At 42.5% G+C, this 21,462-nt stretch overlaps 1 protein-coding gene across 5 annotated transcripts in view; it reads right to left on the reverse strand.

The window, feature by feature from the left end:
- Window positions 1–21,462, reverse strand: part of NCOA7 (nuclear receptor coactivator 7) — an 830,008-nt gene that overhangs the window by 713,707 nt on the left and 94,839 nt on the right. Inside the window, exon 1 of one of the 5 annotated variants that reach the window (XM_085611682.1) lies at window positions 18,397–18,413. The exons of the other annotated variants lie outside the window; for them this stretch is intronic. The gene's annotated coding sequence lies outside the window, so the exon portion shown is untranslated. Of the gene's footprint in view, window positions 1–18,396; window positions 18,414–21,462 lie in introns of those variants that run through there. 5 annotated transcript variants of the gene reach the window in all.

Consider the following 21,462-nt stretch of genomic DNA (forward strand, 5'->3'; position numbering starts at 1 on the left):
CCGGTCCAGGGAGGACCTGGCTTGGCAGTTCGGGCTGAACTGTTCCCATGAGGCACAGGGTCAAGACTGATTTGCATATGGCCAGGTCTAAACTAGGGTGGCATGGTGAGCAAAAGAATGATGGATTTAACTCAGATCTCTTGACTGGGGGTGAATGTTTTGATTTGTTCTGCATTTCGTCCATCAATTGTGTGTCTTTTGTCTTATGATTGGTGGCACAAAGATCAATTATACCTCCTCATTTTCTTTTTTGGGTATCTTATTTGAGAAGTGTGGGTCTTGGAAACAGGCTATTAACTCTAGGAAGTTACATTTCATGAAAGTACTGTGCTGAGCACTGGAAACCACTGGCTCAAATTAAGCACCGCAAGCTACTAACAAAACAATAAAAACATATCCTATAAACATGGCACGTGAAGAGATCAAACAGAGTTTGTTAGTCGCTGAAACTGGAGAGAAACAATAATATACTGTTTCTTTTTAGATAAAAAGAGGGTAGGTACCAACTAAGCATCTGGAGAGTGGAGTTCCATGTTTTAATTTTCTTTACTTCTTTGCCTTTGGGATGCTGAGGCTAAGGGGGGGCATGTTTATTGTCTGTCTATGGGCTTCTGGCTGGAAATGATTGTTGGGTAGGGAGGGTTTTTGCTTGAAATTAATTGATCTCTAAGTAACGGAGTTGATTTTGAATTTGCGGCGGGTGAAATGTAGACAGTGTATGGAGCACAGTATTAGAGAATAGTAAGGGGGAATTTTGGTCAGATTTCTTAACCTGTAGGACCAGTAGAGCTGTAGAGTGCTTAACCCCTTCCCCGCTCATGACGGAACCACTCCGTCATGAGCCACGGTTGCGCTGTGCTCATGACGGAGTGGTTCCGTCATGCTTCGGCCGTTGGCGGGCGCTCCGCCCACGCGGCGCTAATTCCCCGCATGTGCAGGCGATTAGCGCAGTGGGCGGAGACGTGACGGAACCACTCCGTCATGAGCACAGCTCAACCGTGACTCGTGACGAAGTGGTTCCGTCACGAGCACAGCGGACCCGCAACTGCCCCCAAACCTCCCCAGCGCCGCGGCGGAATTCCTGCTGCGGCGAAGGGGTTAAATGTTTTTCACAATCTCTGCACCCATATCACAAAGAGCTGAGCTGACTCAGGGCGGAGTAGAGAGCTAGTTTTTCTTTGCTTTGCATGTGTTACATTGATACAAATATCTCAGACTTTCACAGAGTTAATGCATGAGTCAGCAACAGAGAGAACCCCTTGCTCACTGTTTGCTACTTGTGCTGTCTGCATTTCGTGTATTAATTCAGACAATTTACAAGGTATATGTATTAACTTTAGACACCTCAAACACAAACAAACGGGCTTAGTTTGCTGAACCAGAGCAGCTTTTCACACTACAACCCTAAGGGTCAGATGCACAAAGCGTTTTCAATTCGGTATCCAGTCGCAAACTGGTTGCCAATTGCATGAATGGCATTTTCAGGTGTACAAAAGACATTTGCTTCACTATTGAATCTGAGTTTCTGCGACTACAAATAGCGAGTCACTTTTTACATTTTTGTATTACTGAGATGCTACTTCAATGTGAGGAGCATTCGCAAAATGCGACTGGCAACAAATGGTTGTTTTGCACATGTAATTTAATACCAAATTGAAACAGGTGGTAACAAAGTGTAACCTATATAAACAGTCTCAGAATACTTCAGCGTTGCCCACAATGGCTACTTTTTACCTGATGACAAGGAGGATGCAGCTACTGGCTCGATTGCAGAGGAGGAGACAGGGTAGGATTTAGTGAGTTCCACTTTTCCAACAGATAAAGGATATTTTTGATAAACACAGACAAAGTAGTACAGTTATTTTAGATCTCACAGAAATTAAGAGACAGCTGGAGAGAAACACTCTCAGGAGCAATTCTATTCCCACCTATGAGCAGGTATTATGCTCACTTCACCTCTTAGTCTCCTGTAGCTACTAAGGTGGGATTGCTGTAGCAGGTGGGGTTCCCCCAAGTGCAAAATCCAGGTTTTTAGAGCTTTTCTGGATGCTATGTTAATGAGAACGCATTTGCATATTCATTTTCCTAGCACTACAAAGGACATACAATAAAGTACTTTGAAATTATATAAGATTGAACAATTCCCAATTGTCATGGTTGTATTGATGGAACTCATTTTCCTATATGCCGACCATCTAACATCTGACAATGAGAATAGTTTTTGAAATAGGAAGAATACTCATTCACTAAACATCCAAGTGGTCTATGTTGCCTCCAATTTAATCACAGATATTGTGTCAAAATTCCTAGGAAGCACCCATGATTCATTATGTTTAGGCATTGTGGGATTTAAACATATCTTCTTGGAGAAGGTTCTGAAGACGATAATTTACTTGGCAGTTTCTATCACATTTACTAATCGTCTTCCAGTTTATTTGGGAATTAATACATCTTTTTACATTGAAGCTGACAGCGATTATGCTTTGCGTTCATGGATCTAGCCACCTTTCATTAGCGCTTCAAAACAAAGGGTGTTTCATTACAAATGCTGCTCACAAATGAGAATGGTCTGTGATAGGAGGACATTTGAACTGCTCAAAAGTTATTTTCTCTGTCTCCATAAGAGTGGTGGTGCCCTACAGTGTATACTTGAATGAATGTCTTCACATATGTTAAATGAAAATTCCAACATGAGTACATTTACAACATTTTAATGTGTGCATTTATCACGACCAGCAGTAGGTCTTTCAGATGTTGTTGACCCTGCACTTCCCTCAACTCCACCGCAAGAACGACCGTGAAGCAGGCTCATAGCCTTTGTCACAGAAATCCCACTGATACCGGACAGGTATTACCTTTCCCCAGCCCCCAATTACAACTTGCTGGGTTTGCAAATCTTCTACTTCATTTGTCAATTCTACAAGGCCCCTGCAACATATGCCTTCAAGCTGACCGGATGGAGAGATAAGGCTGAAGTCGCCCATGCAAGGCTCTTTATAGAGCGGCTCAATCCGTCTATATAGACTAAGTACTTATGTTGCAAATGCTTTAGGATTAAACATTCCTGACTTAACTGACCACATAAATTATGAATTGCTTCTGTTATAAGGTCCACTTTGTCATCCAGGGACCTTTGGCTTTCCTCTGTACTATTAGCTAAATGTTGCAAGCCATGTTTGATGCTTCTTTCAAAGCACACTCATTTTTTATTTAGATTTTTTATTTGTATGTGTTGTAAGTGCTGGTTCCTCAATACTGAGGCCTCTAAACTTCCAAATGATTGTTCCCAGAGTGAACAGCTCTGGTGGACTGTGAACTCAAAACACCATGATGTTGAATACTACTTCTCCTGAGCAGTTGTCTGAGTCTCACTGCTGGTATTTCCTTTTCGGTTTGTGTACCTGTCTCCACAGCTTCTCCAACAAACTTTGTATAAGCGCAAACTCGTGGAGAGGAACATTGTGACTGCGGTGGAGTCTGGTTCATTGCCTTCATCTGCAGGAATATATGTTTAAAAATGCAGTTACAGTTATTTCGATGAATATATATAGAAGATATGTATAACATGGGATTCACTTTTTTAATGTAAATTCATTTTAAGTTTTGTTAGACTTTGCCTAAATTGAGCTACATCTCCCTTAATGCCTTATCAAAGTAAATTGAAAATGTGTGATATAGTTTTTGCTATAAACCTTATGCTTTCATTTGATACATTTATTGTTAATTATTTACACATTTCTGAACATGTAGTTTATGGATTATGTGTTAGGAATGTAGAGCTGTTATTTTTTACACTTACGTTTAGCTATATCTGCTGCAGGTGATGTGTCTGTTGCTGAACCCACACACACTTTCAGATTCCAGAGCTGACTCAATCAACTCCTCAAGGGGGAATGGTAGAGAGGGGGGCCGCCCTCCTGTTGCATGGGCCTCATGTTGACACCTTCTACTCGGTCCTTGATCATGGATCAAACTACCCTTTTCGGATTTAATCTGTTATTCTCTCTGTAACCCCAACAGAGTTAATCCACTCCTGTATGAAGACCACAATTTTCACCTTTTTAGGCTTCTGCTGCAGAAAGTGATGGTTCGCCAAACATCTCATCACGATGTGCAACACATTCCTCTGTAAGAATTTTCAAATCTTCTTCTGAGACTTTTAAGTTTCTTTTCCTGCCTCCTGCTTCCTTCTCAGGGTCCTGCTGAGGTATTGTCTTGATTTCTAACAATGGATGGTTCAAAATATTGGTGATTTTTGATGGACTGGGAACATGAGTCTCCAACCTCCGCGATCTCCAGTCCTTTTCATGAGCATGTGGTGTGCTACTCGCTGTGTGTGAGGTCATCATTCTCTGCCATAAGCGGACTTTCAGTAATTGTTACTCAATTTGCAATTTATCGAATCGCTAAGTGCGATTCTGTAAATTTATGAATGTGAATAATACCGAATCAGTAAACATTTACTTAACACTATGGTACATACCAAATAGTGATTCCTAATTTTCAATTCGATAAATATCACAAATTACAAATCGCTATTCAGGAGCTCCGTGCATCTGGCCCTATGTAGTTAATTTGCAAGTTCAAAGAGTAATGCATTTATTTCGTCTGAATGCCACATTATTAGGAATTTCACAGCCGCTCTTAGGTCCGGAGTCAGCTTCACTTGTTGATTTCCCTTAGGAGGTATAAATGGCAAGAAGCTATTTTGTCATGTCAAAACTATTTTCCCCGTAATATTTTAGTGAATTAAACAGCCCATATTTAGCATTTAATTCATTTTAAATATTGTGTTGTGAAAGTGAGTACCTTACTAATTGATTTTTATAAGTAACATATTTTATTACAGTTGTGTATCACATGGAACCTGGCTACAGTTTAACAATGCTGTTTTATACCGAACTCAGGAGCACAGCTTTCAATGGTGCAGCAGGAGTAGTGGCACCAGGGCTCATGGAGCCATAATAATAATTGTGAGGGGAGAGGAGTTGGCCTAACTGCTAGGGCGGTCGATTTCGAACCTGGGGAACTGGGTTCGAGTCTCGGCAATGACGCTGAGCATCCTGTGATTCTGGGCAAATCACTTAATCTCCCCGTGCCTACCGAAAATGAATGTGTCCTCATGTAACGTAACTGGTGCTATGTAAAGCGCTCTGATACCCAATTCGGGTCAAGTTCGCGCTATATAAAACTCTGTTAAAAAAATAAAAATTGTGTTTTACTATCCCAGGAGCAGTCAAAGTACCATTTCCCTTTCTTTGCACCAGTGTCCAAGGCATCCTTGCTACGCTACTGACAAAACTAGATTTATGGAAATAGAAAAAGCTGATCTTGTGAAAGCGTCTTGTTAAAAAATAGTAGCAAACACCTATTGAGCATCAACACCTTCTCCAGGGTAGATTTTGTTTCCTGTACAACAAAGTATGAGGAAAATCTTCATATGCATTTTTATTAAATTGTAATGAGATAGGGGCTTCTTTGTTGCCTGAAGTATTAGGAGGGAGATGAGTATACATACTGATGTTTCTGAATCTGAAGTTTCCTCATCTAAGTGAGCAGGGTAGAAGAGACCAACTCTCTGGGGTGGGTGATATGATAAGGGGGTTCGCTGTCTATCTGAAAGAGGACCATGCAGATACTTGTCAGTTCTATTTTCTGCTGCAACCACTTATAAAGCCCACAATGGTCTAGCGAAAGAGCTAGAGAGCAGTTTGCTCACCAGGATTTAAAGATCGAAGTCCTTGTGACGGTCGAATGTAATCCACCAGGCAGTAATGCGTGGGCAAGGAGAGATTACAGGATTACTGTCTCTGTCCAGGTTGATTAAAAAAAGTGCAAAATTGTTTATCCACCATTTTCCCAAACTATTGCCCCACAGTTGTTTTGTGGCAGGTGTTGGCCATGTGGTTATCCTAGGGTGGCTAGGAATATCTTATACATCACCACATGCCAATCGATATTGGGGAGACCAGTCATTATTGTCCTAGACAAGACCAATAGTTTCCTCTTGGGCAGTGTATATTTTTTCACAGTCAGCAACATAATGGCAAGCCAATATCTGTTGCCGGCAGTACAGGGAAGGTGCTGATTTGCAAGGAGACAACCCACGCAAAAAAAGGCTACATCGGCTGACTAGGGTAGGCCCATGTAGATAAGGGACTCCGATGATTGGGAGTACCAGCCATTATAGTGGGCATATGTCTAATAGGTTGAGAGGTCCTTCTCATCATTAGCCCTCATATGGCTTGAAGACAGCTCCTTACATTATGATGCCCTAATTCTTTCAATAACTTCTCCTAGAGTGGAAAGAACTTGTGTGGGTAACGGGGTCATTTTTTTTCTTATCTTTCTGAAAAGTTTTGGATCAATCTACTATCAAGCATTATGTCAAAACTGAATAATTTTCCTTCTGAAAAAATGATTAAGTGTTTAATTTAGAGTTTGACAGACAGGGTATTCCATTGCACACACAATAGAGTACTATCTGTTCGCCCGTTGGTTCTTTCAATGGAAAGAATCCTCTGGTGGGCTGACTGAGTAGGGGCCTCTGGAGGAAGGGCATTATATCGCCGACCCTATTTAGGATGAACACTTAATGTCCTTTTTTTAGGTCTCGCTGAGTCAGCGCATGCGCTGCTCTGCGAGACATTTTGTAAGCGGGTTTTAAAAGTGCTACCAAAGGCTTGGCCACCAGCTTGCGATTACGCGCACAAGAGCGCGCGCCTCGCTCCGCCTCTCCAATGCCGCGCGCCTCGCTCCACCCCTCCCCGACCACAGAGCGCGTCCCCGCGATCGTGATCGTTTTCACGGTCTTTCGCGCACTTGTTCTGTTGTGCAAACGAAGTGCTGTAATCTATGTTGTCTAGTAATCTAATCTTTTTTTCTTTCTATAAGATGCGTAATTCGTTGCCCTGTTTTGTATGCCTACAAAAATCAGTTCCTGCCATCGGACGATTAAATGCTGCTTAGCATGCAAAAAAAATTTTTTTCTTTCATCCACATTCCCTTACCTCACAAACTGAATGCGTCACCGGCTAGCACACAAACCACATTGCCTTGCCTTTCATGTTCTTGCCTTGCACTCTTTAGCACTTTTACCAGCACTATTCCTCAATTCGGGGTCGAGTTAGGCGCCACCTACCTTTCGACCATGGAGGCGGGCCCAAGCGACTATTTTATCCATTGTTGGTTATGGAGCCCAATGACATACTCTGTTGAGTATTCCTATTGGGCATCGTGGCTGTCAGTAGTGACCCCGGAAACACCGTGGCGCTTCCTTAGCCAAGCTAGCATGAGAGTAAAGATGCTGGGAACGCTGTTTTAGGATAGTTTGCTGGCATGAATATACGGTTTGATGCGGTTAGCAGTCTCAGAGTGTGCCCGAGTTCTGCTGGTCAACCTTCTCCAATTTGTCTCGAATATTCGTTCAGGTTGCTAAAACTTGAGCATGACTAATCAGATACAGGTTCTTTGAACACACCTCGGCTTGACTGTACTTCAGAGAAACGCTCTCAATTCCGTTTTGTGAACACCGTAGGTTTTTCACCCTCGCCACTTTTGTATTACCACTGTTATTGCGTGCATTTCAACATTCAGAAAACGACAAGAGGATGATTTTTTTTTTGTTCCCTCATAGACTTGGGAGAGAGATGACTTGTTAAGAGGATTGGTCGGTAACGACGGGCAAGGAAAAGAGGACTTCTGTAATCATATCGATATTTTCCTAAAAGAGGGAGTGGCTTTAGTAGGGAACATTGGTGTGCTCATCCCTTTGTATCTTGTTGACAATCGGATCTACAACAGTGTATGCCTTCTCACACTGCTTTTAAATAACTTTCTTGTGCAATGTGCCCTCTGGCGACTGAGACACCGCCCCGCCTATTGTGTGTGAGCAGTTTACTCATTGGACGGCACTCTGCTTGACTTACCAGCCCAGGGCGTCGTGGCTGAAGTCATACTCCTCACTTCTTCGCTTTTCATCGGGCCACTGCGGGGATGCCTCTTCAGTACTGGAAGCACTACCCCCAAGCTCTCAGAGTCAGCCAATGGATGCCGGCTGCATGTGGGCGGGCAGTTGCCTCTCCACCGTTGGGTGGCAGGTTGTGCGGATTGCCATGCATGTAGAGGGCTGCCATGCAGTATTTGGGTGTGCGGGCTGGTGCAGTATTTGGGTGTATGGACTGCCATGCAGTATTTGGGTGTGCCGCCCAAGAACCATCGTCACCATTGTAAAAGGCAAAATAGTACTGCAGCACCTGGCATTCTCACATGGTTTACTGGGCAGAGTCTATGAACTTTGGTTCATGTCACACGGACCCACCCACCAACTCTTTCTTAATAATGGGGTCCCACATGTTTTCCCCCAGGAGTGGTACGCCCTTCATGTTGCGCACGCATAACACTACAGGCATCAGCCATCAAAAATGAGAGGCATTTACGAATAAGATTTGAGTAATCCAACCTAAAATGAGAGCACGCAGAAAAGCTTTCAAAAAGTGTGGCACTAGCACACATCACTGCCTGACATCCATTGTTTTCGAAAAGGACTCGATCGAACCGAGAACAGGCTGGATTACTAGAATCTACAAATTTGAGCATATGAATATGATTTCTTTTACTATTCCTTCTGATTCTGAAATGGCTCCCAACAGACATCGGAGGTAAAGTGTAAGTGCATAAACGTGAGGCAGAACATAATCCATAATCTGCTTTAAGAAAACATCCATACTTGAAACTCAGAGACACCTGAAATATAGGTGTGTTTAACCTATACTTCTACGAAAGCTGGCATAAATCTTGATTAACGGATGCTGCTCCCCTAACCTAACCTACATTCAGTTCAAGACAAGCTGACGAAATGGTCTCTGTTGAATCTAATAATGAAAAGCATCAATAATTGGCCCCTCCTCTCTTAGAAACAGGAACAACAAGAAGAAATTTCCATGACTGCCATTCTTCCTGACTATAATACAACATTCATCACCTGGAATTAAGTTAATATGATCTGAAAGAAAAAGATCAAGTGGCATGAAGTCAGGCCATTACATATTTTAGAACAAGCATTGGCATAGCCAATAGGTCTCCCCTTTGGGGCCTTATAAGTGTTTAGTTATGCAGCACAATATCCTTGGTGCAACAACATCAACTGTTGCATGGCTAAGCACTTATAAGGTCCCAAAGGCGAGACCTATTGGCTATGCCAATGCTTGTCTTTACCTAACCACCAGGTCATAGCTGACTTCAGATTTTGCTTGTGCTTACTATATTTTCAGCTGCATGAAGGCAGCAACATCTTATCACAGTTGTTTATAAGGAATATGATATTTATTACTCCAGGTATGCATATCTTGTGTACCTGGAGTATTCTGAGAACCCAGTGTTAGATGGAGGAGTCCTGTTGTGTTTGCCATAATATGTGGGTATTTTTTTCAGTCATGTTGGGATTCCATGCAGTTGCTTAGTGCAAATTTATTGAGCGGTGCATGTAACTGGCGCAAAATTGATTACATGCTTTGTAATACAATATCCCATTAATTTCTAACACAATAAGCAGATCACATTGATTTCATAACCAGAAAGAGTTTACCGTCTGCTGGAAAATAGCATGAAGTTACCTTCCTTTTACACAGATTTAGCAAATCATACTTGAAATTGGAAAGCAACATTGTTTCAAAATAGATTAGCAGATTTCCTTAGTTATTGTGTAGAATTTGAAAGGGATTAGCACCAAAAGTTTCTAATAAAATGCATGTAATATCAATCTAAAAATGCTTAGTTTATTAGTGGAGCCACACATGTGTAATAGTATGCCTATGACAATGTATACTTTTTTTGCTTGGATGGACTTCACCCAAAAATGTGCATTCTGCCTAACAGTAGGCTTCTGTTTCCTCAGCAGCAACAAACCATGTAAATGAAGGGATGGCACATGGTTGTCTTAATTGTGACTGTAATGTTACTAACGCTAACAATATGGTCATACTTTAGGTTAAATTCTGCTTAAGGACTCCAACGTACCCACACAGAATTAGGAATGCCACACACTAAGAAAGAAACCAACATCTCAGCACAATCACACACACCAGCCAGGCAATAACTGCTATTTGGAGACAATAAATAGCCTATTTCTTGGCTTCTGCATGCTTGCCCTTTTTTGAGTGTGAAGTAGTGAAGCCAGAGACTTTCCACAGCCTTCATCAGACACACACCAGGCAATAACTGCAATTTGGACAGAATAAACAGCCTATTTCTTGGCTTCTGCTCGCTTCCCCTTTTTTCTCTGTGAAGTAGTCGAGCCAGAGACTTTCCACAGCCTTCAAGATGCAGACCATTTACCTCAAGAGGAAGAGGGACTGTAAGAAGGAGATAGGCATTGTAGTAATCTTTAAGGTTTCTATCTACACCTCTACAGAAACTACATAGTGTGGTACCTCACCCCCAATGGAGCAGTCAAGGATGTAATCTGGCTGGAGGTCATTGGCAGTGCAAACGCTTTGCAGGTGGAACTGTGTAGCCTGAGGGACATCCAGGAGCGGCCCGTGCAGGTAAGAGCAGAGTGGTGGGGCAGTGGGGACGGGTTGTGTGTGGGGGGGGGGGGGGGCTCCACAGATGACCACAAGGGAATATTAAATAAATAATTAATTTCCCCTTGTCGTCATCGTGAAATCCCGCTCCCTCACCCGGTCCCACCGCTCTACCTGCAGAGGCCGCGGCTGGCGACATCAAGAGAAAATGGCACAATGAGGCAAGGCCTATGAAGGCCAAATTTGCCAAGATGGAGTTGGCTAAGGCTCCATCTGGTGGCGGACCTGGATCATGCCTCTATCTCTTTCTCCTTGACAAACATTTCCTCTCCATCATACCCCTGCTTTGTGGCTCCAATGTTCTAAAGGACAAGCGATCTATTAATCCACAGATTAATACACCCCTACATTTCACCTATCCCATGACTTCCAATTTGTGTCACCCTGTCCAGAAACAGTAGACCTCTCTGTCTACACACACAGACACACATACAACAGAGACAACTGCAACACAGCATATCCTCCCCCTTACACATGGACATATATGTCAGGAAATGCTTGCATTTATCTATTATACCTCTCTTTCCTATAGTCCTTGGGCATATCATACTGCAGGCAGCAAAAGCAATTCTACGAGTGTCTAGACCGCAGCAAGACTGGCACAACCACACATTCCTGTCACCCAGCCAAGTATATGTCACTGCTATAACTTTCAACATTAACCACACACCTTAGATATGTGCAACTTGTATTGTCCTAGCATCCTACTGCCCAAATGAATAACTAGGTTACATGTTTTTAGAAAAGGTTCTACCCTCATTGGACAGTTGACAACGAAAGTACCTCATAACCACCCATTACTACCATTTAGTTGTCACCTTGACAGGTCCTTTGCTACCTACTCCTCAGCCACCTGCCACCACCTCCACTGCTGTACCTGTACCTGTACCTGTGCCTGTACAGCCATCTGGACTGACCTCTAGACACCAGGTGGATGGCAAAAGCTTGCTAAGTCAACACTCATGTCAGCAAGTTCTTTCCCATGCATAAATGAGTCACCACAAAGGAGTCTATGTTAGGGTTGTGTTAGCAATAGATGTCATGGGTAAACAAACATATATGATGTCTACGTCCTCAACACACAATAATCACAATATACTTATGGGTGTTAGGGATCACAAGGCTGCACTGACAAATTTGTCTATTATCATCTTGATCCTTTTGTACATAAATGTATGAAATAAAATATATGCATGTATAGAGTAATCTTTGATTTGCCACAGTAAACTAACTCATGTCTGAACATGAGGCTCAATATTGTTTTAGCGTAGCCACCAGGAGACAGAAAAGCTCCCACACCAAATATCTTTAGATGGAGGTCTCAGCTACAGATGAGGTTTGTCACTCTGGACACCAGAGCCGAGAAGAAAATAATGTGGCAGTTCTCCTTGCCAGGACAACGCTTTGGTTTCCAAGGACTACACCCCTACAACATCAGGGCTATACGGCCGCCTCCTAATCCACTGTCCAATACCCTCCAACACTGGAACCTATGACTGCCTTTCCAATACCTCCTTCCGCAATAGAGAGTGCCTGCAAACAGGAAAAGCAGCATCTTGAGGTGAGCTTTACCTCTGACATCCCTGATCTTTTATGTAGGTCTTCAGCCAACTCCACTATTTGTATGTCAGGAAGCAATCCAGGAGGGCATCAACCATATGCCGAGTGGACGACTAGACATTATGCAGGTTCTTCAAAAGTTCTTAGCGATGATTTAAGACTGGCTTCAACGATCTGAATGATACCCAGGCTGTCCGCCACTGAGAGCTGACATGCTAGTTGTCCTCCTGAACTGCTGCTATGACTTCCACCTCAGATCAAACACTACAACTCAATCCACTGTAATTGCCAGTCCTTGATTGTATTCCACCACAGCCTGTGCAACCTCTCCAAATGTGTCCCAGCAATGAATCAATATATGACTGCTTCTAGTCTACCTGTCAACATGTCTTTCACTAGAGGAGATGACTGAGGTGACTCTAACATTTGACCATGAGGCTGGACAAGGACATATGCCCCAACCCAGTACAGCAACAGTGTATAATTATCTGGGCCAGGGGGTTGAATGTAAATTTGTGCTAGACTTGATGGACTTTTGTGTGCCATAGTCTTTGATTTTGGACATTGGGACATCTATTTTGACATTTCACCAGTACCTTTGATTTTGTTTTGGAATCTTTCATCTTTTGATGTTGTACATAACCTTTTCGTTGATGTTCCTACATTTTTCTTTCTTTTCCCGACTCTTCCATGTTTAATCTGCCTGCATTGCCTCAGGAACTATTTTAAGTGGTTATCCCCAACTTTTGGAAATTTCTTCCCCAACCCCTACACCATATTCATGGATCCTGTGCGATTATGTGACGTGACATGATGGCATATAATCAAGATCAATCCAAGCATTTCTTGACAATTGTAATATGTGTCCATCTAAAGACACAGGTTTTTAAGTAATGCCATGCAGCATGAAGGTAAGTACAAAATATGTTTATTACTTAAGTGAGTGCAGGAAATGTCCTGATGCACAGTTCCATTTGTGGGATAGGAAACACCCATATAGGAGTGAGATGAGTAAAGATGGGTAAGGTGAGTTTCTGTGAATTGTTCATGAGGCTAGTGGATGTTTTCGCCACCAGATGATGGTCTCTCATGTCCTTGTCTACACAACACTAGGCCTACAGCCAGATAAGGAGCAGAGTGTGCACTGGGGGCACGTTGGTTCATGGGGTTTGGTTGGCACTGCAGGTGGCTGTGGTCTAAAATACATGTCTTAGCGCTCTAGCTTGTGGTGGATCCCCGTAAGCAAGGATGCATGATCTCGGCAAGCCATCTTGCATCCACCATTCTTTTCTTTAAAGATTTTTTTTTCATTTTTAAAATAAAATTATGGACACATAACCTTGCATTAAAGTCATATCATCCATATCATCCATGAAGAATCCTTGATTAGGTATTCATCAGCAGTCCAACTTTGACAGGCAAATCATTCCATGCGTATGAAAATCTGCTACAATCATTCAACCCCAATAATATTTACACAATTATTAGCGAGCATATCCAATCTTTACATATCATATTGTCCCCCTATTGTCTAATACTAAGCTCATACACACCATAATAATTCCTAGATACCTGTTGTGCAATATCTATAATTCCTGTGATATAAAACAATGGCCTATTGACACATGAATGCAACAATGCTACCAACCAAATGGTTATTTTCTCCAAACCATAATCTAGAAAATGTTTGTGTCCTTTATTTCTCTCAATGCCCTGTTATCCATACAACCAGGCAAACGCTACACACACTAGGCAGTGGAGCATCGTCTCCCTTGGGTTGGGGATGCGTCCATTTGGTTCCTGGGGTCCTCCTCCCAGTGTTTTGGACAATTATTCTCAGGGTCTTTTTTTTTCTTCCTATTTTGGGCTAGTAATACATTTTCCTAATATTCTCATTAGGGACTGATTATTTTTGCATTATTCCTTGAGGTAAGTAGTATATATATTTATTTTTGATACTTGTCATCTACTATGACTTTTTTTGCATGAGGTTGACGTTTCCATCTTTTCCATTTTCTTTCATACTTTTGCAAGTTCAATTTTTACTGAGTACCTTTTTACATATGCTTTTCGTACCTTACTCAGCATTTCTTGTTTCCTTACTATCCCTATTGTTTATTTATTTTAGCTTGATTCTTGGGCTCAGTTATACCTAGAGTCCAGATGATGATCCCGTTATTTCCTTAGGGATCGAAACATTGACTGAAATAGCAGACCCTGATCTATATTGTTAATTAGCCAAGAACGGGACGTGCTTTTCATCTTCTTCGATACGCACTTTTGATCCCTATTGTCACATGTGTGTATCACTGATCAGAGAGCACATTTTTCACTCTCACCCACTGTACCATTATACAATGCCTTTTCAAAGAATAATTTTTTGATTATTCTTTGAAATAAATAACCAGTTGGTTGGTAGCATTGTTACGTTCATATGTCATGGGGCCATTGTTTTGCATCACATTGTTTATTCAAGGTCCCTGACAACTCTCGGGTTCCCTTGTTATGTAGAAACATATCTATATTTTCCATCACTTGATAACCACATTAGTCTCCCATTCACTGTCCTTTATCTCTGCCACTTGGTGTATCACAGTAGACCACAAGAATATATCTTCATTGCCCTTCATTGGAAGTCTTTGGTTGGCAAAGACATCCATTAGTGGAGTGAGCATTGGTGGCCGTCCTCCCTGGGTCTTCCGCCGGTCCCTAAATCGGCAGTCAAAAATCTGGGAGTCCGGATAGACTCTGCCCTTACTTTTCAGGCCTAGACTAAGGTAGTTGCTGGGATAGGCTTCGGGCTCCTACGAGGGCTCGAAACCCTGCTGGGTTTCTTCGATCCTACCACCTGTCAGGTGATCATTCAGGCCACAGTACTCTCCAGACTGGACCATGCAAGCTCCCTATATATTGGGGCCAACAGTGCAGAGATACTTCGTCTACAAACGGTACAAAATGCGGCGGCCCAGGCTCTCCTAGGCCTGCCGCGAACTTGTCCCACTGCTGGCTCCATTCGCAAACTGCACAGGCTGCCGGTGGAGAAACGCATTCAATTTAAGACCCTCTGTATCACCCAAAGAATCATGTTTCTCCAATCTCCCGCTGTTTTGGCCAGTCTCATGGAGGACTAAATACCCACTCGCCAGCACTTGGCGGCTGTTTCCCGGTTTAATAGAGTACGGGCTGGAGGACGCTCCTTCTGCGTTCGTGCTCCTAAGCTCTGGAACTCCCTTCCCGCACATATCAGAATTATTCAAAATCATTCTCTCTTCTGTAAAGCCATCAAAACTTACCTCTTCCCTGCATAACTGCTCTTTGTGTGTTTTCTGGATTGCCCATGACAGTTGCACTATAGCGCTGGGACGCCCCTTTGCTGGGGCAGTTGAGCGCTTTATAAAATCCCATAACATAACATCCATCTTGAGTCTCTGCATTCTAATCTCATTTGCCAGAGAACACTCCATCAGATCCCGTTCCCAGGACGCTATCGTCAGGTCTCTTGGTCACATTTGCATGGCTATATGTTTCTTTGCTATCACCAACCCCAACATGACACACCTATACAGCATTCTCATCTCCCCGGGTTTTGGTATAATTCAAAGTATGAAATATTTTATGGTTGCACTTATATGAGTATTTGTCACCATATTTAGTCAATGGACTATCTGATGAAGGTAATGAATAACTCCTGTGCTGTTCCATATCATATGTGCAAATGTGGCTTAGCATACCACTCACTGAGCACACATCGGGGATCTAGCTGGATAAATTATGTGCAACTTGAAGAGTGTCATATAACACATTACTAGACACTTGTTTAACTCACGCACATGCCACTTCCCATTCTGTATCTGTAAATGGCTCATCTAGATCTGCCTTCCACAGCTCTCGAACATTCATGGAGGTCTTCACCCTGTCCTCCATGAGGCCTTCATACGTGCGGGTTATCAATCTATGACTTGTGCCTATGTCCAACAGCACACCCGTCCCTGCTTTAGCAGCAGGGGAATTTAGAAACTCGCACTAAATCTCTTTGGTAGTTTTAGTCAATCTGGAATATTTGTAGGAATTGCCTCGACTGGATATAAAATGTTTCTAGGCTTCTGCAAAGCTCACATACTTATCATTCAGGTGTAGGTTACCTACAGTATGACAACACCCTTCTCCAAAATGCTATAGTCATGTCCTTGCTAATGTTTCTGAAAAGCTTTACCCAATTGAGATCTAGAGAAGTGGGATATGCATCACCCTCATCACCGCCACCTCCCATGCATGGGCCATGTGTTGTACAATGTGAGGGTAATTATAAGGGATGTTCCCTCTTCTCATCAGGATGACCAGCAGTGCAACCACCATCCTTGACACTCAAATATTTTCCCAGTCAACTCAATTAGCCTCAGAGCCCGTTGTCTAGGTTCTCCTTGGCCCAGGTCTGCTTCTCCATCTACATAGGGAGCTCTTGATGTGGGGTGCCAGTGTTTTCTAGATGGGTGGATATTGTTCACATGTATGCCCACATTTCACAATTTTCATGCCGCACAGAGTCCTGCTGGTCATAGACCTTGCCCAAGACGATATCCCTCTGTGTCTGAATAACATGCTCATTCACCTCATTGGATTGCACATTGAGGGTTGTTATCTGAGATGTTGTGGTATATGGCTTGAGTAATGGGAGATGCACTTAGCTCATCTGGGGAACCCAGTTCACGTGATAAGGTCAGAAGAATGGATTTCCACCAGAGTTGGGCGATGGAATAGAGGAATCTACTGGGTTACCCGCAGGTTAGTTTGTGGGTCAAGTTGAGTCATGCAAAACTGAGACTAGTATCTGTGGCCTTGCTTCTTGTGCCTAGCTACTTGCAATTCAGAAGGCTGACTGCTAAATGGTAGTATATGAGTTGGCATCCTAAGTGTGCCGAACAACCTCTTCGTTGGAGGCTGTTGAGATGATGGCCTGCAGAAGCAGGGGATTTTCTCTCAGGATTGTACAATCTCCACAGCTCCTGAAGAGAGTGGCATCATCTTCAGGCACATCATCCATAAGTGCTGTGATGCATAAAAATCTGTTAAACCACTGACATTGGTGAGTGTGCAGCAGCATACTGAATGAAACAGTTCTACACAAGCTGATGCCACTTTGATGGCACACGTGGCACATCACCACAGCCAGACTGATCATGGCATTGGCATACCAAGGTAGCTGGTGCTTGCAATGAGCCTACTGATTTCTGATAGGATTGTGCCTTACATGCAAGCACCACTAATGCATCTTTTTTGGATGGACCCTCTGGCATCAGCTGCTATCCAATACTGCCCTCTGGTGAATTTTGAGTGGCAACAATTGATGCAGCAGCTCATAAACTGTACATGATACATCTGAATCATGGCAGTGTGACTGTGAACAATTGTGATAAGTCTGATGGCTTGTGTTGATGATCAAAAATGCCAAATGGAGATTTATAACATTTCTTATACATGGACATCAAGGTTCTACATATTTGTGATTCGGATGGAAAAGGGTGCCAATACAATGCAGATCTCTACACTGTAGTGGATGGCTGAGAGCCACAGACATACTTGACTGATGCATGGCAGAGAACCAAATTGCTCTTGGCAAGATGTCCCTTGATACGGACTGGTGGGCTAACAAACCATGGTCAACAGAGAGTGTTGGCCTATCGCACCTGTGAGAAGCACACACTAGTCATATTTTAAATGATCCATCAGTATGTAGGTATGGGAACATGTCTGTATATCAAAGGCTTTGAACATGTATAGCGTTGTGACACGGCTGACAGGTACTGAAACAATGGTGTAACATGAAGCACAATATCACACAACAGAACAGTATTAGACGTATCACACTATGATGGTTACCAAATGGGACATTTTTGGAATGAGTGAGCGACAGAAGACATTACATGAACATACTAATTATTCGTGTTTCATGTTCAGATGTGGATTAGTCTGCTGTGGCAATTTAAAGATGCTCTATGCAGTCAAGCTTTCCATTCCAAAGTTATGCAGAACACTATCAAGCTGATATTGGGCCTTAATCCGTCAGTTACAGCCTTGGGATCCCTGACATCCATGTTGATGAAGTCAAGGGTATATGTGGTAGCCATCAGATATTTACTGCTTACAGATACCAAACATAAGCTTCTTTGTGGGTGAATATTTCACAATGTTACAGTTATAAAATGTATACAGAAGACATGCATGGACGAGGATATTGACATGGATGTTAGCTTACCAGTTTCTGTTATCAGTCTGCTACAAAAGTTCAGTCACAACATGATGCAGGAAGAAATACAACAGTGGAAGTGGGGCCAGGTGGCTGAGGGGCTGTTAACACAGGACCTGAAAAGATGGCAATTAAATGGCGATCATGTATGTTTTTGAGGCCATATCATTGTCATTTGTCCTATGTGAGTAGAATATTGTCTCAACATATGCAAACTAGTTAGAATTAGTTCAGAGATGAGTTAGAACAAAAAAAGGTGCACATATCTCTGGTCTGTGCTTGTGCCAGTCATAGCAGTGATACTATTCTATGTGGGTGACATGGACATGGGATGTACTAATCTTGGTTGTGGGTCTGTCACAGGTAGAGGAGCAGTTGCAGCTCCGGTTGCTAGCGATGTGGAGTATTAGAGACTGGTAATGTTGAACAGTTAAACATAAATATGTCTTGCCCTATTTTTTATATGTATAAGGGTGCAGGCTGTGTGACACTGGAATGTGTGGAATGTATGGCTATGTGTCTAGTGCTGCTTGTGGATAGGGTGGCATGAGTTGTAAGCGTTTACATGGGTTAAATATACTGGTCTATTTACCTAGCCTGGAATGAAGTTGCAGTTCCCAGTAACAGGCAGACCCAGAGCAGGTTAGAGTGCATAATGAGAGAATATGGTCCTTCTAGGTGGGAGAGGTGAAGTGTGATCCGTCATCAGGTAGTTACATTGTCACCTTTATTCTTTCAAACTTATTCTTCACCCCCTGCTCTTCTGCTTTTTTTTCTTGATGTCCCAGTGGGGTCATACCTTCACCCTCAAAGCAGTCACACTATCGGCCACTTGCCACATGGCCACTTTCCCTACTTCAATGAGTGTGCTGGGAGGCAGACTATATATTTCCTTGCAGTAGTATATGACAAAGTTCAACATTGTCTGTCTCCTCCAATGTGAAGTTCCTCTTCTTCTTGAGTTGATTGTCAGTATCTTGAAGTTTGTTTAAAGTCTCTGGATCTACAACATTCAAGCAGCACAAGGGAAAGAGGGCAGATCCTGAGGAGTGGGGTGTATTTATGTATCCATATAATAATTCTTGGTGGGCTCGGGAGTTGGCTCTTCTCTATTCTGTAGAGTTCGTAGCTCTATGCAGCATAAGTGGAGAAATTTGCCTATCAACATTCAGTGAGTTTCACCCAAACAATAAAACCATAATGTTACCATAAATAACATATTTGCCATATTTTGAGCCTCATGTGTCCATATCTCATTAGTTACATGATTCGGAGACATTTGCAATATGTAAGGCTCAATAAGCGTATTTTAAATATCTTGCTTTTTGATCTGCAACCAAGTGTGGAAGTATGTGCAGTAGAAGCATACCACTGTACATACATAGTTCTGCACTTGGAAACTTGCCTTTGAGAATTAGGACATGTGATCACTTGTTTTTTTAAGTATAGATAAACTTCTCTGGGTCAAAGACTCAAGCCACTCTGAGTTAAAATCTGCTGTGGTTTAGAATGGACATCATGGAATGTGTGCACAGAACATCCTGTCGAAGCACAGGGCAGCAGATTTTTTTTTAGATAAGATGATTGATGGAAAGGAGCCATCCCTGAAATGTCCTGTAGTCAAGTATGGTCTCTTGTGGTAAACAGCTGTGCATTAATGGATGGCTGCTACTACTCAACCACTTCAAGACATCTTTTAACTGTATCAGAGCATCCTCGAGAGAAGGCAATGCAAGCAAAAGGACCTACAATCAATACACTGTCTAACAGGCACTGACAAAAACGGTCTGCATCCAGGAGCCTGAAAGGGAGTCAGGCACAGAGGCAACGCTCATTAATGAAATAGTATGGACCATTTTTACTGTTTCCCTATGAAAACATGTTTCTCAATAATGACTAAAAATCATGAAAAATGTGAATTCACAATTGGCTGTCGCGGTAATGTGCCAACCCTGCCCCTTAATGGGGGAAATGAAAAAGTAAAAAGTGTTTTTCCTCTGGGGGGCGCAATCGCACCCCCATGGGACTGGAAAAATATTTTTTTGATTTAAAAAAAATGTTTTAAAAAAATGAACAATTTAATTGAGAATGGGTTGGCCCTCCTTGTTTATGGGTCGATCTCATGTGGGCCCCAAGATACATTTTGGGTAATGTGTGGTTCTCTAGGGAAACCACACATTAAAAAAAAGATTAGGTAGAGGGTGGATCTCCCTTTGGGGGCAGCATGTTTTGCCCTGGAGGAAAAGAGTGCCACGCAGGAGAAAACACACATTTTTAAAAACATATTTAAGTACTGCATATGCCACGTAAGTCTACCCTCTGGAGATTATTCAGCAGGTAGTAGATTTAAATGGCATATGCAGTATATATGTGTTGGCACGCAGTGGAAGGGCCTACGCAAAGGTTGACTCATCATCTTTCAGTTGCCTGTTTATGCATTTGATTGCTAAACTGGTACTAATAAGGTGAAATGTTTGGTCAGACATTATTAGAGTGTTTACAAATCAACAGATAATGAAGTATTGCTATCAATGAAAGTGCCTCATTATGCTGCATAATTTAGTCAAACTGTCTTATAATTTGGTGCTCTCCTGACGCATAATTCCAGTGGCCTTGGTGATAGCAATGTGGGGTTTCACAAGGAGCACACCTGCACACACAGTTGCCGGGGCTACAATGAGAATGTGTACTTCTTGAGATTAAAGGTAGATTTGTAACTTTGGGAAACAACTTTTATACTGGCAGTGGCCCAGCATATCCCCCAAAAATAACATTTTGCATAGGCAAAAGTATGCTGTGAATTTGGGTATGTGGCAAGGTGAAGTAATACTGTGTCTTATTGTAACTTTTTTAGTGCCTTTGGAGATCCTGCAGATTCACCCAAAAAATAAGTTTTTGTTTATTTACTGTTGCACACATCTCACAGATGCACACACCCAATGACTGATTTAAAACAATACTTTTTCCTTTTACGTAGGGCAGTGTTTTAGAAGGAAGGTTTTAGCCAGTAAGCAGAGGTGACGTCTCTTGGATGGCTTCTGTCCAGGCCCTAACTCAGGTTATGGAGGACAGCTC

The sequence above is a fragment of the Triturus cristatus genome, chromosome 6 (genome assembly GCF_964204655.1).
Source record: "Triturus cristatus chromosome 6, aTriCri1.1, whole genome shotgun sequence".
Lineage (NCBI taxonomy): Eukaryota > Metazoa > Chordata > Amphibia > Caudata > Salamandridae > Triturus > Triturus cristatus.